Raw genomic sequence first — 19,034 nt, forward strand, 5'->3', positions numbered from 1 at the left:
CATCCCTTCTATAGTATCCTGTAAGAACTCCGGGAGCTGGTAATCTCTTGTGCTCTCTACTCTGTCGGTGACTTTTTGCTCTTCAAAATGAGGGAAATTATGTTGGATAAGATACACAGTCTTTGTGTTAATTGCAAGATTTGCCACTAACTTTTCTATCCTATCACTTTGTAGATTCTCACCCCTCTGCGTCAGCATGTTTTGTTTCACTCCATACACATGCCAGCTGCTTCATTTGGCTTGAAATGGTATCATTTTCTATTTCTTTGATTCAGGGAGCCTTTGTTTCTCTTTCTCTCTTTCTCTCAGCATGATAGGGGAAACACATGCAGAAAATAAGAACAGGATTATCTGGCTGTGGCATAAAAGACAAAGGGAGAGAGGTAAAAAAAAGAAAATATGTTTAACTCAAGAGGGAGAAAACACAACTCAGTAATTAAGTTAAAAAAAAAGAAGAATTCTGTTCAAAGAACCAGTGCTTGTACAGATGCTAGGATACTCAGGGTAGACCATGTGTTTAACAGAACACTAAACATATAATGAAGTATTATTTGGAACTGGTTGATTGAAACAAAGAAAGAAAAGTACAAAAACAAATGTAACATGAACTTTGTAATTTAGCTTACTTCAGAACAAAATCAATCATATAAAACAGGACATTTAAGAGCAGACAGCAACACTCACCAGTCATAGTTTCAGTTCACTTTGGCTCATAAGCAGAGGCAAAATGGCTCAGAAGGCTTGGAATGCTTAAAGCGTCTTGGCACATAAACAACAAGGAGTCTGGTGGCACCTTAAAAACTAACAGATTTATTTGAGCATAAGCTTTCGTGGGTAAAAACCTCGCTTCTTCAGATGCCTGAAGTGAAAGTTACAGATGCAGACATAAATATACTGACACATGAAGAGAAGGGAGTTACCTCACAAGTGGGAGAACTAGTTGTTGACAGGGCCAATTCGATCAGGGTGGATGTAGTCCACTCCCAACAATAGAGGAGGAGGTGTCAATTCCTGGAGAGGCAAAGCTGCTTCTGTAAATGCCAGCTGATGAACAACCAGCATTTGTAATAGCAATTATAGAGAAACATAATTTATGGCTTCTGACAAGGACTGGCATCTTTTAATTTCTGCTTTAATATTTGGGAAATGTCTAATGTAACAAAATCATTGGGTATATGTCAGTACACCACACTGGTGTGTTACAGCTTAATATTAAACTTCCACAGTAATTACAATGTTTATTTTGACACCGGCTTACATCGATGCCAGATTCATGACTTGTTTTGCTTGGCTAAACTGGGGATTGCCAAGACTGAGAATAGTGCGAGACACATTGGAAAAAAACCCTGTGTTGTGTTGTCTTGTCAGGTTAAAAATAAGTGATAAAAGATACCATTCAATAGGACATTTTAGCTAGACAGAAAATAATACATTAGAAAAAATTTGGGCACTAACTTTAGTCATTAAAATTTTCTGCTACTCAAAGGAGCACATAGGGCAGGGATCGGCAACCTTTGGCACACGGCCCATGAGGAAAATCCGCTGGCGGGCCGGGACGGTTTGTTTATCTGCAGTGTCCGAGGGTTCGGCTGATCGCAGCTCCCTCTGGCTGTGGTTCGCCGTTCCAGACCAATGGGAGCTGCGGGAAGCGGTGTGGGCCAAGGGATGTGCTCGCCGCCACTTCCCGTAGCCCCCATTGGCCTGGAATGGCAAACTGCGGCCAGTGGGAGCTGCGATAGGCTGAACCCGCAGACGCTGCAGGTAAACAAACTGGCCCAGCCTGCCAGCGGATTTCCCTGATGGGCCATGTGCCAAAGGTTGATGATCCCTGACATAGGGTATCTGTAGCAATCCCCTCTGATTTGATGGGCCATTGAAGTTCAATGTTGCACTTTCAGGATCTCAGTAATGATTATCTTGGGCATAATTTTCTAATCCTTTTATCTGCATGTTGTCTGATGTACAAGCTGATTAAGAACTTCTGATTAAGAACATGCCTTGACATCCTATTATTTTTGAGCGCTTCTTTATCGTTAGTTTTGTATGATTAGGGCCCTACCAAATTCACAGCCATGAAAAACATGTCACAGACTGTGAAATCTGGTCTCCCCCCATGAAATCTGGTCTTTCATGGGGGGAGACCAGCGTTTCTCAAATTGGGGGTCCTGACCCAAAAGGGAATTGCAGGGAGGGTCACAAGGCTATTTTAGGGGGTCATGGTATTGCCACCCTTGCTTCTGTGCTGCCCTCAGAGCTGAGCAGCTGTTGGCCAGGTGCCCAGCTCTGAAGGCAGCGCCCCACCAGCAGCAGTGCAGAAGTAAGGGTCGCTGCACTGCAACCCGCCAACAATAACCTTGTGACACACCCCCACCCCACCCCCGCACAACTCCTTTTTGGGTCAGGATCCCTACAATTACACCACCATGACATTTCAGATTTAAATTTCATGAAATCATGAAATTTACCATTTTAAAAATCCTATAACCATATGTCTGAGTCAGCTGTCCACTGTTCTCAGTCACACATAAAAAAATCAAATTTGTTTTTAGAAATCGATTTGCTTTTTTATTTGTTACCATCTCCTTACTACCCCTGTGTGCCCTGATGCAGTCTGCCCTTCTGAGATCAGCTTGTTTTAAGCAGTTGCAGGTATGTTTGCCATATTTCCACTTCTGAATTTCCTGTTTCAACAACCTTCCTGATTCAGGAAGGATATTAAGAGGAGCATAGCACCCTGAAAACTCATCTAACAAAAAAGACTTACCCTAGTGAAAGTTTATTTTTAAAACTATGTTATGAGATTATTAAGTTGATCTCAGTGGAGAGGAAATAAACTGAAATAATAGGAAACAAACTATCATATTATGTGGTTGTGGAGTTTATTGTGGAGCCTATTTTGTAAACATGTAATTATAATATTCTCTCTTTTCTTCCCATTCATATAAGTAAAAGGAAAAGGGCTGCTATGAGGCATAATTTATTCTGTCCTCATCTTTCTTCTTCTGTGTGTCATTTTTTTTTCCCAAGAAGACAATGCAGTGTGAGCCAAACCTGGCCTCTCTACAGAATTATAGAGCACACCGTGTAGCTGTAGTGATCCCCTCCGATTTTTTTAGTTATTGAAGTTAGTTATTGAAGTTAAATTTTGTACTTTGAGGATTTCAGTCACGATTACCTCAGACTCAATTTTCTAATGTTCACGAAATACAAATCCCTGTATGTAAATACAGTATCAGTTATAACAGTAAGACACAACAGGGCATGCCTTTGGTAGTCTATTTGTTCAGCTGTCAGTGCACCACTTGAGAAGAGTACCAACAAACTACCAAGCTTTGATTCAGGAAAGTCCGTTCCCCTTTATGCTGGTGGAACTCATTCAAAGTCAATGGGACTTAAGAACATGCTTCTTAAATGCTTTCCTGAATCAAGGCTCCAATGCATAACCTGGAATGGTTTATTTCTGGTAGAATATAGCTCACTGATCATAGTATTTTGCCCTTTATATAAAATTATTTAAGGGTGGGGTGCTGCAGAAGGGGTGATTTAATGTCACAGATCCTTCTTCTATGAAAAGTAATTGTTTTGGAAGGATGAAACAAGTTAAAAATCATCTTCAGTGTTAAGAAGAATTCTCCTTGCTTTGGTTGGAGGTGGCGGGGGCGGTTCTATTCAGCACTGGTGAGTTATTTAATTAATTACAGTGAAAAAATATCACGTACAGGTTAATTTTTGAGCCATATGCGGAGTTCATTATTTTTACTGATGTATTTACTAATGATTGTTAAATAAGTCTGTTATATTATCTGATTATTTGTGTGTGTAGTATGTGTACAATGATCAGATAGTACATGGATTGATTTAAAGTATAAAAAAAGAATCCACTATAATTGTGCATTGAAGAAAGTTCTGACTAGCGTATCCTACTCACTTTTTGACTTTTAGATGTGGTACACTAGATTTGACTCTTAGAACCATTATCCTAAATATTAAATAAGAAGTGAACTCTGAAGAGCCTAATAAACTTAATTTGTGTCTACTAGGTAACCTAATGAAAAAGAACAAACCTAAACAAAAAGTACAAAGTGACTCCAAGCTGAAGCAGAAAGGTCAACCGGTTTCTGAAACAATGCTGAACATGGATTGGTCCTGTCTGCACTTGCAGGCACTAACCTGTTTTCTGCAGCTGCTGAGCAGCATTCATTGCATATTTCCTAGTGTCTATCAGGCTTTTCAGTAGGGCCACAATGGAAAGCATATATTTAATATAAGCTTCAGTTATATACATCTGGAGTAATTTTTTTCAAGTGTAAAATTCAGTCACTAAAAGCAGGATTTGGTGTAATAATATCATTCATATAATGATTATAAAACTTCCATGGACATGAATAGGAGTTACACACAATTGACAGAGAATCCTGTAGGATCTCTCTCTCGCTAATGCACATAATTTTGTGTTTTATTTCATAGATATAATCATACTTCAAAAGAAGTTCATGATGCTGTGGTCTGCTTCTGAAACAACATTACTTTTCTTTGGGAAGCATTGTTAGCACCATTCAAAAACTTGATATATAGAAAAAAAAGATTTCTGCCTATATTCTTAGGAACATAATAGTTATTAAAAATAGAAAAGACCTATCCAACAACTGGCTCCCTTCTCAAAGGAAGCTATAGCATCTGTTAAACTACTAGTATGCTTGGCTAAAATATCTTAGCCTAGGCATTTGGTATTTTGTACAAAAATAAAGATCAAACTCAATTTCTTCAGTTTACATGTGGCTATAGCATCTGGTTACAGTACAAGTCCAGCTGTAGTTAAGCATTAATCAATAATCTCTTACAGTAGAGTTAACATAAATCCACAGTAATGGAACACTTCTTTTAAAGATTTACTGGAGGTTTTACCTGGTGAATATATCAAGGCAGAACTTTATTGACTGAACAGTGCACTGGCTATCTGTGTTAAACCTGCTTTACTGCAAACAGATGTTTTAGCCTCTTATGTGCTGATTTTAGAATAATGAAAGCAAGAGCCATATAATGGACATCACAAAATTCAAAAAGCTTTCCATGATGCTTAATTTATTAATTTTATCCTGAATTTTTGCTAACATTGACAGGGTTATATTAATTTTAAAATGACAGCTTTGTGCAATAGCATATTATTCTAGTCATTAGCAGAGGTTTGCATCGCTGAACAATTTGTAGTAATTTCACCTCAGTGCTACAAGGTAACTTGGTTCAGAGAATGTAAGACTTGTTTATACGTTAGGTTGGAAAGATGAGAACAAAGGAAGAGACAGTAAAAATATTCCCCCTTCCCTGCAAGAAAAAAGCCAGAAGCTGTCCATTATCATGTTCTGTAACTGTTGTCGGCTTTATTGATGTCAACTGTTTTGTTTTGTCCTTATCTCGTTTCTGTTTACATATCAAACAGTACTAAGTGCAGGGCAGCTTTTCCCCACAAAACAGAGTACATTGTCCCCTCCTGTTCACATGATAGATCTAAAGGAAAAAAAAACTGTTTGTAATCTGTTGTCCTGTGACTTCGTGAATGTGGCGTGGATTGGTAGGTTGGTTTTTTTTAGATATATCGTACACTTACACGGTACCTTTTATCCTAGTATATTTGAAAACACTTAACAAAATGTGTGTGAAACCATGAAGTTGTTTGTCTTTACTCAGGCAAAACTGCCATCAAAGTCAGTCATCAAAGTCAGCTCATTTTTCCCCCATGAAGGTCTTCAGGATTTAGTAAAATATATATGGGAATAACTTCACTCGCAGCTAAAATGTGGCCAGAGAGAGACATAGCAACAGCCTCATGGCATTCAGCAATATTAGCCAGCTGTTTAGGACAGGAGATAAAACTATTGTATCTGCCTGAAACTGCTTGCCTTCCTCTTAGCATACTGTTTGTATAGTGGTAAGCATTAAAAAATTTACAATTTGCCATGAGTTGCCACATAATGAGATATTCCATTTTTCTCTTCACTTTGAATAAAAATTAATAATAATTAATATTGGAATATTGGAATATTGGAATAATTAATAGTGGAATAATATTGGAATAATTAATAGTGGAATAATATTGAATTTTTTGTTGGTAACCACTGTATTTAATAGGAAATAAAGTCAAATGAGATCCACAACACACATTTTTCTTGCCCCAGAGAGGGTGTCTGCTTATTTAATTATACGTTGCACTTACATAGTACAGGTTTTTCTTGGAGATTTCAAAGCAACTTATGAATATTAATTAATGGAGACTAACAACACCTCTATAAGGTAGGTAGCAAAAGTATTCTTATTTTTAATGGATGAAGAAAGTGAGGTTAGATAATTTGCTCAAGATCACCTTGGAAATCCGTGGCAGTGTTGGGAATAGAACAAGGTCTTCTTACTCCCTGTTACCCTTTTAACTACAAGATATGCTTTCTTCTCTCTCAATACTGAGTCAAAGGAAATCTTAGTGTCTCCTGTCATGTATAATATGTAGATGAACAAAAGTTGTATATTGGCATCACAGGCATGTGAGACTTCCCATTTTACCCACATAAGCACCAAGCATGCTTAACTTTAAGCCCCTGCTTAAGTCCCATGGATTTTAATTGTCCATTAAAATCCATGAGACTTAAGCAGGGGCTTAAAGTTAAACACATGCTTAAATGTTTTGTTGAATCAGAGCCTGATTCACATGTGGAATGAACACACAGTACTAGTTCACACTGTAGAAATATGTCATGAAAAATAATCTTTACTAGATCTGGTTCATTGTCCTGGTGACCTGAAATCATGTATTCTGTTATGTCATTACACACACATTGTATTTGTTTTTAGAGCAATCAATGCAACTAGCTGCAACATTTCATGGAAACTAGCATAGGTAGGATATGCTTGTTACTGACCCATTTTAATTAAGATCAAGTTGTAATAAAACCCCTTTCAAGTCCACATTTGCATGAAGGGCTTTATTTAGGTTAATCTGAATCCATTTAATCAAAGAGATATGCTCTTCTCTAGGATAAAACAAGATTTTTTTTATTAGGTGAACTGCAGGTGCACTTTCCTACCTTTGGCCTAAAAAGCCGAGAGACTCAATAACTAGGTCACCCTAAACAAGCAATGAATCAATTCTCTTATTTACTGTCTGTTAGCAGAATTTCAAAGAATTTGGGTACCTCTGTGTGTTGGGACAGGTTCTCAGGAGCTCTTATCAAGGTCAATGAAGATCTTCTGAAAAAACAACAAAACATTACTTCATCCTGTCCTGTGAATTTCTGTGACAGGGTAGTGTAAACTGTCTTTGGAAAATGATTGTGTGTCAGAGATTTGCATGTGGTCACAGATGATATGTAGAAAAACAAGTGAAATTTTCTACCTTGTACAAAAAGAAAATAGGGATCCCAGCTTTTACGGCTATTTTGAATTATTGAAAAAACATGATTACCTTTATCTGTCACATTTAATTTTGTTGTACACAAGATTTTAGAAATTTACAGTCAAGATTTTGACAGGACATTTTAGAAAGACTTAGAGTTTGGAAAATTATTATTTTAAAAACCCTGTTTTTCATTGCATGATTAAGAGACAGCATCAAATTTATTTTATTTGTTTACTTTCAACTATTTGTACCTTCGCTGTCTGCGGATAAAATTCCCCTGCCTACCATTTTTGACCATTTGTTAGCAAAAATTGGACTTTGCCTGAGTACTAGATCAAAAACCAATATTGTCCCATTTCCACAGGGAGCTCTGGCAATCCATACCCCAATGGATTTCCACACTTAATTGAAAGGAGGCAGATGAACCAGAAGACAGAATAGGTTCTCACCACAAGGAGTCATAACTCCCCACAGGAACCAGTTTACACTTTGCCTCAGTGAGTAGCAGAGCTGACAATCATCAGACAACCTTTTTTTCTTCTTCAGGAAATGACAGAAAAAAATAGAGAAAAATAGCATTGCCTTTACCAACTACTCCCCCATCCGCCATCCTAGCACACTCAGCCCAGCTATGGAGATCTAAATAACATAAAATTAATAGATTTCTTATGCATTAAGTTCTCCACCCTTATGCCAGGAAGGCTGGCAGACCTTTTCAGTAAAAAGATATCCAAGCATATCTCCCTTGAGGTTTCTAAGGGAGAAGGGTCCATCTTCACCTCCGTCTTTTGGAGTTAGATTGAGGAGTTCAATGAAGAAAACATGAGCCACTTAATCAAACAACTGAGGAAAGTCATAGATTTTACTGAGGATGCTGTTCCACCCGCTATCTTAAAAGCTTTTTAACTTGACTCCCATAAAAATGAAAGAGTTGTTTCTTGTCAAAGAAAAGAATCAAAGGTGTTTGGAAAGTCTCTGATGATAAACCTTCCATGACAGCGATCTAATATGTTATCTAAGCTTTCTAAAGAGACATGGGCTATTTTGGAGTTCATTAGCAAAAATCTGCTTCCCAGATTCAAGGTAGGAAGGCTGTATCCTCCCATAAGAAGATTGTGCTATTTTAGCTAATGCCTTTCAAGATGACATCACCTTTAACATTTTCAAGGTTTTTCCTAAATCTGTGGGTTGGCAGGTGAAGTAGTGACCTGAAAAACTCTCTTACTTTGCCCAGAGAACAATCAAGATCCAGTACAAACTAACAGTTCTGACCCTACTATTTGGACAGACTTTGCAATGGCCTTGATGCACCAATTTAAGATTATTACTCTGTTAAGAGTCTCTCCTCCCCTCAGGCATAAACAAGACAGATTCTTAAACGCAATCCACTTCCACCCAAAACATTCAAAGCTTCCTCAGAAGATCATAGCAACCATAAACATCTCTTTCTTGTAGCTCAAGAATACCAAAGGGACAGGAAGAAGTTCATGACCCAACAAATCAAAATCCTGGTTTCCCTCAGTCACCACTCCAATTCCTTTGGGAGGCAGAAATAATCATTTTTTTCAGATTGGGAAAACATATCTGAGAGATGGGTTCAATAATTTAAAAATGGTTACTGTGTCAAAGTTACCTCACTTCCTTCAAGAAACACTCACCTAAAATAACCCTCTGACTCTTCCCATCCAAATAAACTGGCCTACACCAGTGCATTCAATACCTCCAAAATAGTCTTCTTACTATTCTAAAGCTATTCTTCTTGTCACTTCATATCAGCTGGATAAAGGCATTTTTCCTGTTTTTAGTCCTCATATGTTCAAGAAGCATCACAGCAGTTTGAGATTTCAAATGGCTAAACTGTTTTTTTGAGTACAAGAAATTCAGGAAAGAATCTCTTTAGTCTATACCAACGGCTGTGTAATCTTCCTGTTCAGCATTTATTGCAGCATCTAATCAGAAATACTGAAGCTTCAAGACCAACAGCCAATGTTTTCAGTACAGTTACCTTCAGTCTTTCCATCAGCCAGCAAGTTTTCTCAAAAATTCTGATTGTAACACCTGCCAGCCTCTACAAGGAAAGTCTCTGGAACAAGACCTGGAACAGTGCCAATCTCCAAGTAGCCTAATCATACAGCTCACCTGTAGTAGGCTGCCTGATTGGCTACACTGCCTGGTTGGCTGGAAGAATCAGCAGACTGGCTTCTAAGCGCAACAGCAGCAGCAGCAGTTCAATGGTGCTTAAAGCATTTTCCCATAGCTGTGGTAGCTCCTGCACCAGCTCTGACCCTCGGTTCTGATATCTGGCCTCAGACTCCAGCTCTAACCCTTGGCTTCAATTCCTGACTCCTGCTCTGACCACTAGGAATGACCACTCCACATCCTGTTCACTGACAGAAAGGATAGGTGTTTGGCTAGGGGGAAAAATCTCTTCTAAAGGCCCCACGTTTTGGTTCAGACAGTTACCCTGGAGAATCATCTCCTTGTGGTGTTCTAATAGAGTTGTTTGCTGGTAGGAATGCTAAATATCATATTTTCTTAATTTTCTGCAATATTGCGAGACAGATATCTGGACAAAATCCTCAGCTCCTACTAAGGTCCCTTTATACCATTAGCCAGCCCTTTGAATCGGGTCGTCTCAGGTGAGTGTGACATGGAGGTAGAGATGAGAACAGCAGTTATTTCAAATTCAAATCCCTGGCTCTGGACCAGCTCTTCCAGTTTTAGTTTTGGTTAAATCCAAAATAGAAGGAGCTTACTTTCTGATTCTAGTTCACAAACAGATGAAATTTCATGATGAAGCTGCTCTTGAAAGCTTACAGTTCAAGGTGGCAGAAATATGAGATCATTTGTGCTCATGAGATTTCTGCCATTTGGAGCTGAAGAATGATGAGACTGAAACTGCACATTACTGGCAACACTAAATATGATCCCAATCCTAAATCATATTTCAGTCTTGTGCCCAAATTCTTGCCTAAACTTGATCTGGACACGCCTCTCATGCCTAGTCAAATTTTTTGTCCTTAAGCCTTGTCTACACTACACAGTTTTGTTGAGAAAAGTCAGTGTTTGTTGATAAAACAGTGGAGGTGTGCACACTGAAATGCTCCTCCCACTGATGTAACTCCCCTGCTACACCAACAAAATAAAACTAACTTGACAAGAGGCATAGAGCTTTCTGCGACATAGAGTGACGCAACATATTTGGAGATACTGCACTTGCTTATGTTGCCGTAATTGGCCTCCAGCAGGTCGCCCTAATTGGCCTCCAGCAATGCCCATCATGACCACTCTGGTCAGCAGGTTGAAGTCTGCAGTCCTGCTGGTGCACAGGCATGTGCCTCTGCCTCCATTTAAAGGCCTGGGAATTTGTGAAATTCTTCTTCCTGTTTGCTTGGCGTGGACTGTTCACACAAAATCTTCCCAGCTGACCATGCCAGCTTTCTGCAACAGATGCCCTCCCGCATGGAGTACACCAGATCTGTTGGAGCTGCTGGGTCTGTGGGGAGAATAGGTTGTGCAGTCGCTGCTTTGCTCCAGCCGTAGCAACTTTGATATCTACAGGCAGATTGCTCATGGCATGCAGGAGAAGCGACATGCAGCAGTGTCATGCTAAGATCCAGGATCTGAGGCAGGCGTTCCAGAAGGCAAGGGAGGCCACCCATCACTCTGGTGCAGCACCAAAAGCGTGCTGCTTCTAAGAGGAGCTGCACCCCATCCTCAGTGGCAACCCCCCACCACCACCAAGAGCCTATGGATACTTTGGGGGGACTGGAGGCAACAGAGTCAACCCTGAGGACGAAGTGGTGGATAAGGAAGTGGAGTTGGAAGTGGATGTGGGCTATGCAATGCGGTCATCTGGTGGTATGGCAAGCCGGGACCTATTTTTGACCCCGGAGGAGTCTAGCCAGTCCCAGCACTCTGGCTCAGGCACGCGGGTGAAGCAGGAGAGGCAAGCTTTGTTAGGCACACATTTTGATTTGATACTGCACAGTGATAGGAGATTAAGGTCTCATTTACTTTGTTATATGGTAGAGGAGGGATAAGGGATAGAAATTAAGAACAGAACCTATGCAGCTACGCAGTGGGAGCCTGAAAGGAAAGTTTGTTAACGTATGACGGGATTTCCTGGGACTCCTCCATAGAGATCTCTAGGAAGCTTTCCTATAGGTATTCAGCAATCCTCTGCCAAAGGTTCCTTAGCAAATCTGCCTTGTTTCTCCCCCTGCTGTAGGAAACTTTGCCGCGCCAACTGGCAATTATTTCTGCGGAAACCAAAGCGGCATACAGGCTAGCAGCACATGGACCCTGTCTGAAGCCACATGCATGCAGGAGATGCACCCTTCCATCCTAGGTTACTCTCAGGAGTCAGATATCGGGTTCGATTACCTGATCCTGTGGAAAAGGGTACCAATATTCAGAATACTCTCCCTAGGTGTGTGTAGTGACCTTCTTCACAAGCCACTCAGACCCTTTGTCCCTTCTTGCCCATTTCCCCTTCCCAACCCTCACTTCCCCATCCTCCTGCTGAACTCACCATATTTGGGACTCTCTCTGACATGTGTGGTAGCCAAGGGACAGTGAGACAGAGGTGTACGTGACTTCTGCTATTCACGAACTTTGAGTGCACTCACAATACTCCTTCTGTTCATTATTTGATTGGCTTATGCAGATGTGCCCTTGAGGACCAACTCCTACACACCAATGGAGAGCCTCCATCAAATAAGGAGGCAAACTAGGAGGAGTAAGGAGGATATGTTTCAAGAAGTGCTGCAATCAACAGATACAGCAGATAGCAAAGCAAGAGTGTGGGGAGAGACAGTTAATGAAAAACTAAGGCTGTATAGCCTGGAAAGGAGACAGGGCAGGAATGGATGATAGATGCACAGGAGTGGATAATAAAGCTACTGGAGGGCCAGACGGAGATGCTTATGTCCCTCATAACACTGCAGTCAGAGCACATCCGTGCATGACTCCTCCTGCAGTCAATACAGAACGCCATTCCATGCCCTTGCCAAACTCCCCCACGACAGTCCTTGCCTGTTCCCCTTTCACTCCACACTTAGAGACTGGTTTCAGGATGAAAGCAGAAGTTACACACAACTGTAAGAGCCTTAACCGAGAGACTGTTCCTACTTGCCGTGCCCCCTGTTGGCAACCCCCCCCCCCAAACATGTTTTATCCTTTAATGAAAGTGTTGTCTTTGAAACAAAATGAGTCTTCATTTGTGTCATGCACACAGTAGTTGCTGCTAAAATTTGAACACAGTGGCTATAGGCAGGAACATTTGCTCACTATAATTAAAGCTCAGGAAGCAAGCATTACAGGGGTCATTCAAGGCAGCAAGTAAACATTGCCTGGCCGAATGTATCACATAAAGATACGTTACTGGGACTCGTTGTCAAAATGCTCCTTCCAAACCTCCCTGATATGAGCCCCTCTAATTGCCCCTGTGTCTGGCTGCTCAAAATCAGCAGCCAGCCTATACACCTGAGCACTCCACTCCCGGGAAACTTTTGCCCTTCACTTCACAAATGTTATGCAGAGCACAGTAGGCTGCTATGGCCATCAGAATATTTTCCTCATTGAGGTCCTACCTGCCAAAAAGGCAGTGGCAGCAGGCTTTTAAGCTGCCAAAGATACAGTCAACATGTCATTCTGCAACTGTTAAGCCTGTTGTTGGAGTGATCCTTGCTGCTGTCTAGGTTCCCAGTGTCAGGCTTCATGAGCCATGGGAGTAAGGGGTAGTCTGGGTATCCCAGGATCACTATGGGGATTTCCACATCCCCACTGGAATCTTCTGGTCTGGAAAGAAAGTCCCAGCATTCAGCTTTCTATACAGTCCAGTGTTCCTAATGATGCATGCTTCATGAACTTTCCCTAAGCAACCCGCATTGATGTCAGTGAAAAGGCCCTGGTGATCCACCAGCACCTGCGAGACTAGGGAGAAGTAGCCCTTTCAATTGATGTACCCTGTTGCAAGATAGGCTGGGGCCAAAACTGGGATATGCATTCCATCTATTGCCCCACCACAGTTAGGGAATCCCATTGCTGCAAAGCCATCAATTATTTCCTGCCCATTACCCAGAGTCACAGTCCTCCATAGCAGGAGGTGATTAATGGCCCTGGACACTTGCATCACCGTAACCAGCGCCCCCCAGTACATTTTAGAACTTCAAACTGATTTGTGACTGACTGGTGGGCAGTCTGGATTTGCCACACAATGATCACCATTTGTTTTTCCACTGTGAAGGCAGCTCTCATTCAGCTTTCAGGGCAGGGGCAAGTTCTGCCCACAGTTCCAGGAAGGTGACTTTGCCCATCCAAAAGTTCTGCAGCCACTGCTCATCATCCCATATATGGATCACGATGCGATCCCACCACTCGGTGCCTGTTTCCTGACTCTGAGCTCAGTATCGATGGTCCACCATGTGAAGATGCTGCTTGAATGCCAGCAGGAATCTTGAATGTTTCTTTCCATTACATAGAGCAGGGCAGGTACTACAGATTCACTTTCTGTTTCCCAACTCCTGAAATATTGCAGCACCAGCCACGTTGTGTTCATAATGCTCATCACCTGACTGGCAGCAGCTCAGGATCCATGATATCAGGCAGAGATGGCAGGTGCACAGTTTACAGGGGTTGTTCAAAGATGGCAGGAAATGAAGTTGGAAGCCCATGGAATGATGGGACGGCAATATCTGCATCACAGGATGGTGAGCACATCCCCATGATGCACTGCAATCCATTCTCAGATCTTCCAGCAGCAGAAGGTGGCAAGCTGCACCATAGGATAGCTACCCACAATGCAATGCTCTCTCTGTTGATACAAAAGCACTGGTGGACGTGCTCCACTGACACAAGGAGCATTGTGTGGGCGTGTACAACCAACGTAATTAAAGCGGCATATGATCATCAATGTAACTTAAGTTGAGTTAACTTTGTAGTGTAAAAAAGGTCTTAGTTTCCACTCCTTGATATTTGCATTTTCAACTTATAAGATTGTAATACATCTCTTTTCTTAAAATGTTACCTTAAAGGGAATTAACCAGTAATGTGTCCACTACTCTTTTGGAGTATTTGGTGCAAGTATTCAAATGCATGCAGTGGGTGTGTCACAGAAATCCATATTTGCACAGATAAACTGGCACTTGTCTATGTGTCTTCTCTGTATTTGGAAAGCACCTATACTGCAATATAGGTATTAATAATAACTAAATTATCAGCTTATGCATGCATTTCGATTTATCTGTAAGTGCAAGCTTTAAAGACATAACAGATGTTTGCATATATTTATATGATCTCTTGTTGCATCTATATATGAAAATTTGAACCCAGAAATCCAGTTCTCTCAAATAAAATGTGGAAAATTATATTATGATAAAAGTATACCTAAAAGTAACAGCATGGAATATTTCTGAAATAATGTGAATAGCTCATTCTACCTGTTATTCTGGGAGCATAGAAATAGGTTTGAAATTGTTACAGAGTAGACCCACTGTATTAGAAGAAAGATTAGAAAGATAAAACTACGTGTATAAGTCTTTTCAGTTTTCAGGCAATTGTTTTAGTCTAAAGCAGCGCCATATTTTACTCAGTGTCTGTGCTGTAGTACAATTATTGATCAGTTTATCTTCTTAAACAAACCCCATTTTGTGGATCAGCTAATTTCTTCTTTTTGAAATAAACAGTTGATCACATGTTCTTAAATTAAAACTTTTCTGTGTGCTGATAATCTCTCTGGTTACACTAGTCCAGGGCAAATGTTGACATGATAGCATTTAAACAGATGGTCAGACATTCAGTGGAAAGTAGTTAATTATTAGAACTGCACAGACTGGATGTGAATATCACTTGTCTGAGCAGCCACCATCAGCCAAAAGAGTTCAGTTTAAGAATTTCTAAATCTACCACAGTGTGTTTGGCCAGTCTGAGACCTGTTCTGTAAACACACACATAGATATGCAATGAAACTATGTTAAATAGTTCCACGTATGCAAGACGTTAAAAATTTCCTAAATGTAGCCTGCATACATCAAACGTTACAAGGAAACTCCAGTGCCAGTGCTGTATCTGAGTAGTATTCTCAGTGTTATTCACCCCCCCCTTCCCCCCTCCCAACCTTTCAAAGATTTTCAGTAACAATAATAAGACGGAATTTCTCAGCTAATAGGTCAGGAGTCACAAGGGTCACACTGAATTTTTATCTATCTAGGTATTCATGAGGGCCACATCTCCACATTTCCTGAGAGCCATTCCAGGTAGGAATCTGAACTCAAAAGTAGGCTTTACCACTGAATTTTGAAATTTTGATGCCAAATATGAAGTTTCGACAGTGTTGCAGTTCAGAGCAGGATCATCCACTTTAGGCTCTCCATTTCAGCTGTCACCTCTCTTGGGCAGAGACCCATGTCTCTCTCCCTCTTGACTAAAAAGAAAAAGAGTACTTGTGGCACCTTAGAGACTAATAAATTTATTAGAGCATTAATAATTTGTTAGTCTCTAAGGTGCCACAAGTACTCTTTTTCTTTTTACGGATACAGACTAACACGGCTGCTACTCTGAAATCCCTCTTGACTGGGGTTTTTCCAGGCTGTGAGGTTCCCTGCCTACAATGTGCTATTCCCAGCGTTCGCACTTTGCTTCTTCTTTGAAGGCTTATGAACAGTTGTAATTGTGCTCAATATCACAGTGCTCTTTCTAAGCAAGCACACTTATTTTTAAGGTGAAAATATTACAGAAAAAACATTAAAAACACAAAAGAACCTACACAGATACTTTTAAGCTTACCAACTCCGGCAAGGGCTCTGATAGGAGTCAGTCCTTCAAACCCCACAAAGGGTATTTTTGTGGTTACCAGTTCAGAACAGTCTTAGCTCAGAAGTAACATCCTGCCCTCCCCCCATGAATAATTTAGTCTTTCATTTATACACCTTGGACTTTTGGTCTTGAGACTCTGGGAACGGGTAATCAGCAGACAGTGGCTCTTTCCGCAGGTCGTAACTTGAAAAGGTTGGGGTTTTTGCATAACCAGAGGTGGGGAATTTGTATTCACCTCCCCCTAAAGATTTCTCAGGGAAACCACTTGACACCATTTGTCCCAAAAGTCCATTCTTGTCTGGCACATAGTTCAATATAGTCTTTGAAGTTCATAACACTACCCAGGATTCATATTACATCTCCCCTCTAGGGAGGTTGCATACAATCCGAGCCCATGATAATACATAACTGTTGCACCTACTACAATGTACTCCAAAGATACTGAAACTTAATTCAATAAGGTTTTTCAAGGATATCGCAGTCAGGTATTTGAAGACAAAAGTACTTCAATTTCTGCCTGCAGTGAGCTGTCAGCACAAATTTTGCAAGCTGAAATTGTATCCACAGGAGAGACCGTCCCCTCCCCCGTGAAAAAAATGAACTAAAACTGACAGCGGTGAGGGAGGAATTGCCCAGTGGTTAGAGCACAGGGCAATGATTCAGTTTGGCATTCTGTCTCCAGCACTATTGCTGACTCACTGTGCGACCTTGGGCAAATCAATTCACCTCTCCTTGCCTCTTGTTCCTCAAGTTTAAAGTGGTGATAATACTTGTCTCTAGTGGGTTATGATGCTTTAATGTTTGTAAAGCCTTTTGAGATCTTTGGATGAAAGGTACTATGGATAGAAAAAACTTTATTCTTCGTATTCAAATTTATGAGCGAGATCCTCAGCCGGCGTAAATTGATATATCCCCATTGACTTCAAAGAAGCTATGCCTGTACACCAGCTGAGGATCTGGCCTAATATTTACTTACTGAAAAAATATCTACTTATTTCCTAAGATTAATATGACCTATTACATTCAAAGGAAACTGTTGTTGGAACACATAAACACTCTAGTATTAGTGAAGGGTTTAATAAATGTATGAGAGCTATGACAGAGTGTAGTTTATAGTAACAAAAAGGCAAGTAAGGCTAATATCTGAATGCTATATGGCAGCCTGTAGTGGAAATTTTTATTCATTTATAGTTGCAAAGAGTCCTCTTTATCAGCAGCAATGTAATTCCATCCCCGTCACAGAAATGTCAAAAAAAAAAAGTTTTCTATAAATGAGAATGATTGTAAATATTCAAAAATGTTAACATTTTATGAAATAATTATGTATCTGTAGTGTGAGGTATGACCTTAACACTAAGGGTTTGATTCATTACCACTTTACTTCAGTTTTACACCAGTTGTAGCTGTGTTGTTTTCACTGAAGATACACCAGCTTATAATTGGAGTATCATAGTGATGAATTGGGTCCTAAGTCTAGTTATGTGGTAGAAGTGATCTGCAAAGTGTCTCAAGACATTTGCATCCTGAATCCATCTTTAGCGGCGGGGGGGGGGGGGCGAGTATTTTTATAACCAGAAGAATATCTTTTCCAGTTGTCACTGTTTCTCAGCTGGGGCAGGTTGAAGAATACAAAATGTGATTTGTGACTATTTTGGCAAGTAAACATAGCAGGATCTCTCTGCTGTTTGGATTTATATAATGTCCACCCAGGGCTGTAAGTCTTAACACAATTTTAAAATACTGTCTGACACTTAAAAATAGTGACTACAGCTTTGTGATTTTTTTAAACTAAAAATCCATTCCTTCCCAGCAATTCTCACCTTTCAATCCTCCTTATATATCTTGGGAAATGGATGGGTCTTGCATCATGTTCTAAAAGTCATTAAATTGGCTATTTTAGGCCAAAGAAGTAGAGGAGTAAATTCCAGAGTTCAGCACATCTCAGAAAATGTCCTGCCTGCAGCTGCCCCCCTTTTTAAATGTAGAGGGCTCCTTATCAAGTGCCTGTTCTGATCACAACTGTGTCAGAACCTTAGTGGGAGAGTGGCAGTCTCTCCAGCTGGCAGGTCCCAGTAGGTACCTAGGGTGTCATTTTGAAAAGCACTCGCCATTGGCCTAACCTTGTTCTTATTGAAGTCAATATGATTTTTATCTTTGGAGTCCGTGTGAGCAGAGTTTGGCCAACACTGCACTCTGGAAAATCTCACTCATAGGGTACTCAACATCTGATTAATTCTCAGCAAAATGTGTGATCGTGGGAGATACTGAGCACAAGTCAATGAAGATTGAGAAAACTCAGCCCCTTCCAAGACTGGACCCTGAGTTGGCAATTTTAATTAAAGTATTTGTGTGAAAGCTCATACATTAACTCTTCAAAAACATTAAAAAGAGCTGATTAACCATATTGCCTGAATGTGTAAAGGCATATGATACCATTCTGCAAAAGAGAGAAAATAAGGTGCCAACCATGCAGAAAGATATGTAATAAATTCTCAATGAGGACTGCTGGGTGGTGATCCCTTTTGAAAATCTGGCTCTAAGGACCCAGTTCTTTAAGATGCTGAGTACCTCAGGAGGTGTTAAGTCAGTACTTCACAGAATCCAGTCCTAGTGGTGTAAGGTCTGTTATACATTAGAAAGATCTACTGGTGGATCTATCCTGTCGGTGGGAAGTACTGTGCCTCCATACACATTTTTCTTCCATCCATGTTTCTCGGCCGCCCATTGAAACAAGTTATCCCAATTTCCATTTAGGGTAAGGGTTCCCAAACTTGGTTTGTGGCTTGTTCAGGGTAAGCCCCTGGCAGGCTGTGAAAAGCTTTGTCTACCTGAG

General features: G+C 40.5%; 1 protein-coding gene and 1 long non-coding RNA gene across 5 annotated transcripts in view; one reads left to right on the forward strand and one right to left on the reverse strand.

The window, feature by feature from the left end:
• The window catches only part of LOC141993831 (uncharacterized), a 30,537-nt gene extending 14,257 nt beyond the window's left edge, over positions 1-16,280 (reverse strand). The window contains exons 1-3 of the long non-coding RNA XR_012640952.1: positions 16,172-16,280; positions 7,182-7,236; positions 685-801 (exon numbers count right to left, since the gene is read on the reverse strand). This is a non-coding gene — a long non-coding RNA (uncharacterized LOC141993831). The remainder of the gene's footprint in view (positions 1-684; positions 802-7,181; positions 7,237-16,171) is intronic.
• MYO16 (myosin XVI) overlaps positions 1-19,034 on the forward strand; it is a 576,974-nt gene that overhangs the window by 382,863 nt on the left and 175,077 nt on the right. The gene's annotated exons all lie outside the window — the stretch shown is intronic.

Source organism: Natator depressus, chromosome 1 (genome assembly GCF_965152275.1).
Source record: "Natator depressus isolate rNatDep1 chromosome 1, rNatDep2.hap1, whole genome shotgun sequence".
In the NCBI taxonomy this organism is placed as follows: Eukaryota; Metazoa; Chordata; order Testudines; family Cheloniidae; genus Natator; species Natator depressus.